Source organism: Apus apus, chromosome 5 (assembly GCF_020740795.1).
Source record: "Apus apus isolate bApuApu2 chromosome 5, bApuApu2.pri.cur, whole genome shotgun sequence".
Taxonomy (NCBI): domain Eukaryota; kingdom Metazoa; phylum Chordata; class Aves; order Apodiformes; family Apodidae; genus Apus; species Apus apus.
In genome coordinates, this window is record NC_067286.1 from 37560068 (window position 1) to 37570511 (window position 10444).

The following is a 10444-nucleotide window of genomic DNA, read 5'->3' on the forward strand; positions in this document are numbered from 1 at the left end:
CCACCACCCTGATTTCAGTTTTTCCATGTAAAATCATCTCACATATTCATATTCCATAACTCACATCCATGGTGGTATGTGAACTTTAGATTTACACCCAAGGGAAATCCATGCTGTGCTTCCTGCCGGTTGTGAAGACAGGATATTCAGCACCAGCCAGAATCCCTGGGTCACCCCAGCATGGCAGGAAACAGCAAACAAGGTCACAGCCACAAGACCACAAAAGGCACTTACTTATGGAAGAGAAGACTGTTATCACCTAAATCATCTTTCCTCTGTCAAGTATTAGCCACAATAGTGAGGGGTTCCCAAGTTAAGAGGAAGCCAGGGTCCCTTGGGTTCCTTCTTCTTTCAGTGAAGCACATAGGAATGAGATTACTCCTCTGCCTTTTGTATTACCCACAGAGAAAGACAGATGTGATTCATTTCTAGATTATCAGGTAAGTTTGCAGTCCAAAATAAGGTGGTAATGAATATTCCCCATAGAAAAATAGCCAACATTCCCATTTTAATTGTTGCAGCTTTTATCTGTCAAGGTGTATGCACCATATCTGACGTGGTTGGCATCATTAGGGAGTCATCTTGTATTTGAAGTATGTAGCAAAAGTTCTGCTATGAAATACACTCTAAATATTCTATATTCTTCAAAAACCTGCAAAATGAAGTCTTATCACTTTGTTTCCTAATGAGAAAATTAACTTAGCTAATTCAGTGTTACCTTATGTCCCCATGAAATTATCCAGTTTGGATTTTGAATTTTGCCTGTCAGTTGCATTGCGAAGTTACACATGAAAAACTTCAATGTCATTAAACTTTAAGTAAGAATTTCAAATAAATAAATAGTTGATCATCATGAAAAAAATACTCAAAATATGCCTCTATTAATTATTCAAAATTAAAATAAATCATTATCTCCAACAGTAATGGACAAAACAGGGAAGCTTGGCAAGAGAGGGACAGCTGCAGCACAATGTATTTTTTGTAGTCGAGGTTGTGAGGGGAGGTTGTTGGTTTGGGTATTTGCATTTGGGCTTTTTTCTCCTGGAAGCAAGGAAGAAAACAGTTAGATGTGGCTTTGCACATGCCAGATGCGACAATGAGATCAAATCCTTTTCTGGGGAAAGAATTGCTTCACGGAGTGTTTGATTTTGAAAGAGCAAGGGCTCATTGTCTCTGAATTTTGCTGGATGCCAATAAATGCTGGCATTAGTGTGACATTTCCCTTTGAAAGCTGAAGTACAGAATTAATCCTAATAAACAGTGCAAATCTGCAACCGTTGCTAAGGCAGAACAGTGCTTACTATCATCAACTTCAGAACAACCCACGTGAATGTGACTACGGGTTACAACCCTCAGGTCTTTTACTATCTATATTTTTATTTTCTACCTACCACACAGCAGTGGGTTCTTTCTTATGTTTGGGATGTCCTTCAAGCACCTAATGCATTATTAAAATCTTCTGATGAAGTACCACATTCATAGTGGTATCTTACACATATTTAATCAGTTTACTTTAGCAAATGCTTACAGCTTCCATTAAATCATTAAACGTTTCTTCAGAGATACACTACAAAGTAACTTCATAAATGTAGATATGTGTTTATTGCATTCTAACAACTGTTTCACTTATTAAAACTTCTTCTTTAAAAAAAATTATACATTTCTTTCCATGTGCCACAGAATCATGTGTTTTCAGTTGGAAGGGACCTTAAAGATCACCTGGTTCCAGCCCCTCTGCCATGGGCAGGGATAATAGGTCATTTTTCTACATCAGATTGAACATGGCTGTAAACCAGTAGTTTCTCTCCTGCTGTATAGTAAATTACAGTCTACAAATAAAACTGTCTGAACATCTCTGCAATTATTCTTTCAGGCACATGAAAGAAATATTCATGTGTGATCTATTTGTTGGTGGTCCTCTTCAAACTGTTTTCCCTAGATATTTCATACACATACATTTCATAGGTGCATTTATATTGGCCTCAAGTTCTGTACATGTATCAGCCAACTTGTTTTTGGTCTACATTGGCCTTATCCCAGGTCTTGTGGGCCTTAGTGAGGCAAAAAAATGTTTATAAAACTGAAGAACAGACCTCCTACTAATGTTCTTTTAAGAAATGGTCAGCATTGGGATCAGAAACATTTAAAAATCACATTTAAGCATCTTTTAGCATAATTTGCTGTGAGATAGTACTAATTTTAATTTAACAAATTAATTACATGGCTGCAGTACAAACAAACAAAAAAAAGGACAAAAATGTTATTCTCCCCTGTAAAAGTTAAAAATATGGGTATTCACAAAAAATAAAAATAATCTTTCTCAGCAAGAAGCACTTGCAATAAATCAACCTCTGAGACTTGTAGCTGCTCCTTGTGTGATATTGTGTGACATAAAAAGAAAATCAGAACATGAAGTTCCATTCTTGGGAAGAAATTTGACAAAGCTGTAATGTGGTCACCTCACTACAGAGAGATCAACTGCTGCTAATAAAAGCAAATATCTTGGAGAGCCAAACCCATGGGAAAAAATGAGACTGCCATGCCTGCCACCAGCAGTGGAAAAACAAAAAGTACTTGGCTTTGTGGACATTTGAGTCCCCCAAGTGTTAACTACAGATCAGCCTCTTTGTACAGATCATTGATTTGCCTATTAAGAAAGGATCCAACCTCACATAGAGGTCCTCTTGGCTTCAGATCTGGCCTCCTTAACTAACCAGAGTATCAGGGAACTGTTATCTTAACACCTGCTGATGATGACAATGTTCTCTATTCACCTTTTCAAACATGGCTAACCAAATTATTTTTTTTCCATGCCTACTTCCCAGTGGAGAGGCGAGGCAGCTTCTCCAACATAGGTGTAGTGATAGCCTCCCTGACAGATTAAGCACACTCCCAAAAGTATGTGTCTTGCCTGAGCTGCCAATCGGAGCAGAGCTGTCAGGTGTCTGGGAATGGGCAACCCTCTATGGGAGGCACAGCTGCCCCAGCAAATGTCCACCCTTTGCATGAGGCCTGAGCTTGCTTGGAAAGGAAAAGCGAAGGGGCACCCACCAGGGAAACTCAAGGCTTCCTCTGTGACTGGCCCAATGCATTCACTGATTTATCCCAATGGCTTTCATATTTCATCATGACTTTCTGTCTATCATGTCTTCTTTCTCCCCTTATCTTCAGGCTACAAGACCCTTAAGACATAAACAAAGCTTTTGATAATTTTAATGTTCCTGTTAATTACTTCTCCACAGTTTTGAAAAAAGAGACTTCCCTTAATTGTTTAATTTTTCCATCTTGACAGATAGTCACTGCTTCACACACTGAGAGTTTAAAAATTCACCATGCCTGTTTTACTTTGTGCATTAGAATCAGCTACTGTATCAACATTTCATTCTGAACTTATTTCATAGACACAAGCAAATGCTTAAAACTGCAAAACCAACTGAGGAACTTTTTTATGGATAGTGACTTATTCAGAAACAGAACTGCAAAGAGATATTCTTCAAAGTAAAATTAAATCTGGGGAAAAGATTCAGAGTTTCTATCTTTAACTAACAATAATATTAAAATATGTCAAAATCAAATGTTTCCTTTGAGAAAAGCAGGCGAGTTTATCAATGTTTTAAATATAAACCTGGCCACATTTTCCATTCAAAATTTTTTTTTTTTTTTTAATTAAACCTTCAATGTGGAAACAATAATAAAACTAAATAATTCATTTAGAATCAAGTTGAAATAAGATGCTTTGGTTTTGGTTCAGATAAAAATTAAAAATATATTATTTATTCTTCTAACAATAAGAAATTTGTGTCATAATTGTTACTACACAAATATTACAATATATACAAATAAGTGTGTAATTCAGAGACACTGAATGCTGATAATATTTGAGGTAACAAAATAAGTACTGCAAATCCAATGCCACATTCACATTTTAAGAATTAACTGATCCCCTTGCCAAGCTGGAAGATACAATAAAATACTTCCTCTCTTTTGATATCATGATCTGAGTAAGATTTTAAGAGCCAACATAGACAACAATGTCAAAAGAGGGGAAATAAATATGAGCAAAACCAGAGGAATTAAAACAAAAATCTGAGAACAAAGTGTACAAGTTTAAGGCTTTTTAATCCTTTACAGGATGTGATTCTCGGAGACATCAAGGTAAACACTGTCATCCTAATCAGTTCCAACAATTCTATCATAACCCATGTTAGTCTTAATATTTTTCTAAACAGTTCTGAACTTAGCAGTTTAGAGAGATTCTAGTCCTACAAAAATAATGCCATCTGTATGTGAAGAAAATGTCCTAAATTTCTATTGCAAAGGGTTACAGCAACAACTGCTTTTAAAAATCCTCTCCATGGGAAAAAAAAAAAAAAGCAAAAAAAAAAAAAAGCACAGCCACTGATTTCTGTACTGCTTCTTATTTCAAAATATTTTATATGTCTTTCAAACTATTGATAGCTGATATGAAAAAAAATTGTACCAAAGTGAAAATCTGTATTCATCATTCAGAATGAATTTTTAAAATAAAAGCAGCATTGTTTTTTCTGTCTTTTGGTCTCTGCTGTTTTGGAGAGGAAAATATTTCCTCTCTTTTGATTTCATTATCTGAATAAGTTTTTAAGACCCATTTACCAAGACAGAATACAGTGTTAAAAGAAGGAAATAAAATCAATAAAAACAGAAAGAACTAATCCAGAAACCTCTGGTGGATCAAAACTACCATTCACTCCAACAAGTTTTAAAGAAATTAATTATTCACTCCAACTCTGCTGAATACTCTTCTTATAATAAATCGTCTCTCTGAATTGACTGGAACTGGTAGAGCTAGAGGCCAATACACTGTTTTCTTTCTCCTCTTGAACTTGTGCTCTTTCAAAAGAAGCCAGGCTTGTCTCTCCTTATACCAATGCGTACACTGAAACAGCTCAGACAAGGAGCAGCCTCACAGAAGGCAAGCCCACCATGCTGTAAATATGCCACAAGAAGGACTGGTCATAGAGCATAAGCTATGAAAAATCTGCAGCGCATCTTTAGAGGACCTGGAAAAGGTCCACCCTTGGTAGCAACCATTCCTCTGAAAGGCAATGTTTCACCACCCAAGGTAACAGGTGTTTCACCAACAGAAGCAGTCTGTGGCTGTACATGGCCATCCAGACTACAACCATCACACTTGGAGGAAACCGTTGGTTTACAGGGCGCTGTGTAGGTGGCCCTCCAGTCACCTGCCCAAGCAGATCTGAGTGATCAACCTGGCTAGGATGGGTTTCTAAATCATTCTAGTTTTAAACAGTCCTTTTTGTTGCAAAAGATATACATGTGGTAAAGTCTTGCTTTTTTACTGGTTCAAGAAGAGTATCAAGCACTCTTTTCAATCTTACCAAGCACCCTTTCACACCCCCACAAAATCAGGCACCAGGCAAGCCAAGGCATCCTCAGGCAGAATAAAGCTGGCACTCACCAGTGCCTTCAGAGAAGGAAAAATGTAAGCAACTTACTTTCAGCTCTGACCCTTGCCCACTCTTTCCATATCCTAGATGTAGTTACTGAAGTGGTTGTGTTTCAGGCAGGACATAGCTTGGAGTTATGGTGAGCTGGTGTTGTGGTAGATAATCCCCATTGTAAGAGAATATATTCAAATAACTACTGAAGGAGAAAAAGAATGAAGGACTAACAGGGAAAAAAATACTCACAGCTCCAGCTTTTGCTGGGCATGGGTTGTAATTCAACAACAAAAAAAGGACAGGCCAAGTCTATCAACTGGCGTGAGCTCTAGTTGTGATGCCAAAGGAGTTGAATTGTGGAGCATAATACAAATAAAATTCAAAGTGTAAAAAATAGTGATTCAACAACATAAATGTTTTGCTGTGTTTTGTTTTGTTGTTTTTTTTTTTTAAATCAGCAAAATATAAACTTATATATAAATATTTTTAACTCACATAAATGTTTATGGTAAGTGCCAAAGTGAAATCTGAACTTAAATTTCCTCACTATAAGTGGTAGAAAATAGTGTCCCTGATTTTAAAAAAGAAACATTTGATCTCTAGAGACTACAAGCTTCCCTGGATCAACTATTATTCTTCTGCAAGTCCATATTGCACTGAACTTAACAGGAAACCAATTATTTCTGAAACCTCTGAGTGTTATCAGAATCTTAGTATTAAATAAAGATAGAGTGGTACACAGATGTAATATATCTGTTTACTTAGACGTTATTAAAATTCTGCTAAAATATTCTAACCAAAAGATTCTATAAGAGATGTTTTTTAAATGATTCTCTGTAGAAATTGGTGAGTCTCTTCAACCAGCAATATAGATGTCTAAATAATACTCAACAAAAACTTTTTTTTTTTTCTTTCAATGAATAAACTATAGCTAGGTTGGCCTCACATTGGTTTATGATATTCAAAATCCCTGTGAAATATAACAGAGTTTCAACTGGTTTTGCATTATCCTGATTCTGGGCAACCCATCAGTGACATATTTGTTCTTGACAAAGTGGCCAGGCACCAACTAGTTTTGGCAACATGTATTTTTTTGGAATAGCAATAAAGTTCTGTTACAGAGGATCCTTGCACGTCATGCATTTTTACAAATATTTCTCCAATTCTTTATCTTCTTGTATCACAGCAATCAAGATAAAAGGTTTCAGTTCAAATTCTAACCCAGGCAGATTGTTTGTCCCATTCTGCTCCAAATACAAGGGGTTGAAGTATATAAGCTGAATTCACTGTACCTTCACTTTATAAAGTTAAACAGAAAATGTCTTTTGCATTTATGAAGCCTTGCAAATATTGTGTGCAAATGCAGGTGCTCATGAAGGAAAGACAGAGAATTCATGTTTTTAAGAATGGTTACAATGTGTGTGTGTGGTGCCCTGGATTACCCTCAAAATGTGCAAATGACCATTACTGAAGGAAGTGGAAGGAACAGCATGTTCACCAACTGCAGAGCCAGAAATAACAGAAGCCACACATTCAACAACAGCCATATGACTACAAGCAAGCTCTGACCGGGCACTTCCCATTCAGGATTAACATAATGTTTATAAGAAGTAGAAAAATTCACCTCACTTACCCAAAGCTACATATTTATCTAAGAAGCACGTGCCCGTGAAATAGGCAGCAGTACCTCTGTCCTCTTGACTGAAGAGATGGGTGAGCCCTCAGACTAGAGGTGCTAGCTGCAGAAACAGGATTTGAGATGGTCAGAAGTCATCATCTGTTTCCAGGAATCATGCCTTGGGTTTCATCCTGAAGATCAGCATCCCCAGTTCTCAGGGTAAAAAAAAAAAAAAGTTCTGACTGGCAGTTTGCTCCTGCACACAACATCATCACTGCCCAAAGAGAAACAGAAGGGTGAATGGGCAGCAGATGGAAGTGAGGCCCCATCCTTGTCTTTATTAATGATTTAAGAGTTCTCAATGTTTTCCCCCAGAAAAATGCTTCCAAAATGCTTGGCTAACTATGGTCTTCATGATATCCCAAGCTAAGCATTCCAGAATGAATCCATAGTCATTAACTACTACTAACGTAATTGTTACAGTTGTTACAGTTGTTTTTTTTCTTAAATTTATATGTGAAGTACACTTAATCTGCTTGCTATTATCTTTATTATTTTGTCCCCAGGCTTAATTTTTATTCTCGTGTCAGTGAAACATAAAATCATAGAATGGGTTGAGTTGAAAGAGACTTGAAAGATCATCTACCATGCATGTAGCTACCTGTCTTCTTCAGTGCTTGAGCTACTAGACTTGTTAACTGGAGGGGGCTCAGCACTGCTTCTGTCCATGGTTAAAAGCCCTCTGCAGAAAAGCTTTCCTGGAGAGGTCCCCAGGCTGTGCAATGCCAGGTGAGGTGCCTGCTGCCAGGGTTTGGAGGCTGCCTGCAAGTGTGAACGTTCTCTGTCTCCAAAAGAAGGAGGTAACATAGTTCCCAGGCTGGAGTAACCTTGCAGTGAGCCCTGGCTGGGAGCTGAGTGGGTGATAGGGGCCGAAGGGCTGCCAAGGAGCATTTTGACAGTGGGACAGGAGCAGTGCCAGAGCTCCAGTGCTCCATCCTGCACTCTGGTGCTGCTTAACACTGTGTGTATGTGTGCATGATGGTACGTATACATATACAAGCCTTTCAGCTGCTCCACATTGTGGTGAGGCCATAGCCACCCAGCTCAAAGAATATCAAAAAGTTCAATGTTACACAGTCTTTGCTATTCATTTGCTTCCTTCTTCTGGCTTAAATGCTTTTATTTATTCCAGGTGTTTTTCCCAAGTGTATATATTTCTGTTTGATTTACTAACAAGTCAATAGCTTGGAACAAAACAAAACAAAAATCAAAGTTTCATGAAGGCTGATGGTGTGAATTAACAAACTGAGCCCAAAGGAGTCAGAAAAAGGGCTGTACACACAGGGACTGAAAGGTTCGCTGTGCCTCTCTAAGGTCCCTTCAAATCACCTGTCTCCACAAAGGCACCAGACAGCCTTGGGACAGGTGCCAGTACAAACACACATGGGCTCTGCCAGCCTGGCACCAGTTTGTCCATCTCGTACCGGCATTCATGACTACACCTCAATGACTTTCCCAAGACAGCACAGTTTCAAAATAAGAAATTCAAGTCCCACTCAGTATCTCTTAAACATAAAAATGAAGGTGATGTGTGTTTGGATGAATTAAGTAGCCTTTGGGAAGAAATTGCATAGGAAAGCATTGTAGGTTTCAAAATAAGGCAGGACAGAAACACAAAATCCCAGAAGATTAAGGAAATCACAGCAAAGTGAAATGTGAAGAGGAGGGAAAAAAGGACTGCAGTGAGGATGGGTGAGCGTGTTTTCCTAGTCAGTGAACTGCAAGGCAAGGGGCACTCACCAAGGGGGGTGTAGGGCTGAAAGTTTAATTAGTACCTTCTTCTGTGCTTTTTGATCTCTGCACAAAGCCTTTCTTCACACAAAGGACAGAGGGGCTGTATGGGAAGGACAGCCAGTGTCCCTCGGTTCAGGCATTTCCCGTGTTTTCTGGAATAAGTGTGATGCCTCTCCCTGTCCCTCATGCCTCTCCCTCAGCCTCCGAAGGAAGACTTTCCCTGGACATTTTTCCTGCGACGAAACGCATTAACTCGTGTGAAAGCAGTTTCTCTGGCGCGTATTTTGCTCTCTCCACCAGAGAAGATGCCACCAGAGAAGATGCCACACAAAGCCAGGACAACCCAGCACCCTCTCGCCCCCCTGTCTGGGCTTGTGTCCCGGTGCCTGGCGGGCTCCCCCAGGCCGGCTGCCGGGGCAGCGGCAGGATGCCCGCCACGGGGAGCCCCGGCCTCCTCCCTGCCCTCCCCGAGACGCCGTGAGGGCCAGGAAGGGAGCGGGGCAGCCACGGTTTTACCACCATAGATGTGGAGATAACGGGAAACGCTGCCAGCCGCGCCTCAGGCGTCTCTTCTAACACTCCGTTTGGCTTCCCAGGTTTCTTTCTTTAAAAAAAAAAAAAAAATTAAGCAGGCCCCCTCTGTCTTAACTACCGCAGCTTTAAGAAAACAGTGAACCGAGGGGCTGCAACAGAAAGTGTGAAGCATTTCTGAACCCTCTGTATCTGTGGGAGGCACTTCAGGTAGAGGTGAGCTCAGGGGAAGAGCTTCAGCTTTCAGCCGCCCTGCCGGCTCCCTCAGTGATCACCGAAGGCAAAGGATGACCGACTCCCTCGGGTAAAGCCCTGGTTGAGGAGGGAGCCTGCTGGCGCCCAGTAATTCCTAGACAAGCTCTCGGGGTCCGGAGAAGCAGAGAAACGCCAACAGAAGTCCCTGACATCTGCCCCAACTGCCTTGAATAAGTTTGCATTTGAGCTGCTCCCGTAGGAGAAGACCATGTCATAAGGGAAGCATCGCCACCTTTATCCTGTGTGGGAAGCATAAAAATATGTTTCTGGGACGATCAAAGCTGGAGGAGAGAGATAGTGTTCTCACGGCTTCTCCATTTTGCTTGAATTAAACATTGAAAACAAACAAACAAAACCACAAAAAACCCACAAACAAACAAATTACGAATAACTTAACCGGTCCTGCTTCCTATTTTGCTCTATGGGAGGCATCCCTCTTAACGGATCGCAGAGCTGTCATACACTTATATGAAATATACTGAGACACAGTTCACAATGCGCATTTTTATGCGACCAGTGATATACATATTTAAAGAATAAATAAATAAATAAATAAATTTAAAAGCCCGAAAGCGAGTTGCATTGGTCAACTGCCTCCAGAAACGCGGCTGCTGCCTGGTGCCGTACCCGCTCCCTTCCGGCTCTGGCTGCAACTCCTGCACCTCAGTTTCTGCCCCAGCAAATCCATCAATATGCTAATTCCGATGAATTGTGAAAGGTTACTTCGAATTGAAAATTTATTTCTGAGAACAGCCTTCCCAGCAGAATTTGAACAGTGCAGTTGAATGCCGGCAGTCAGTAACAT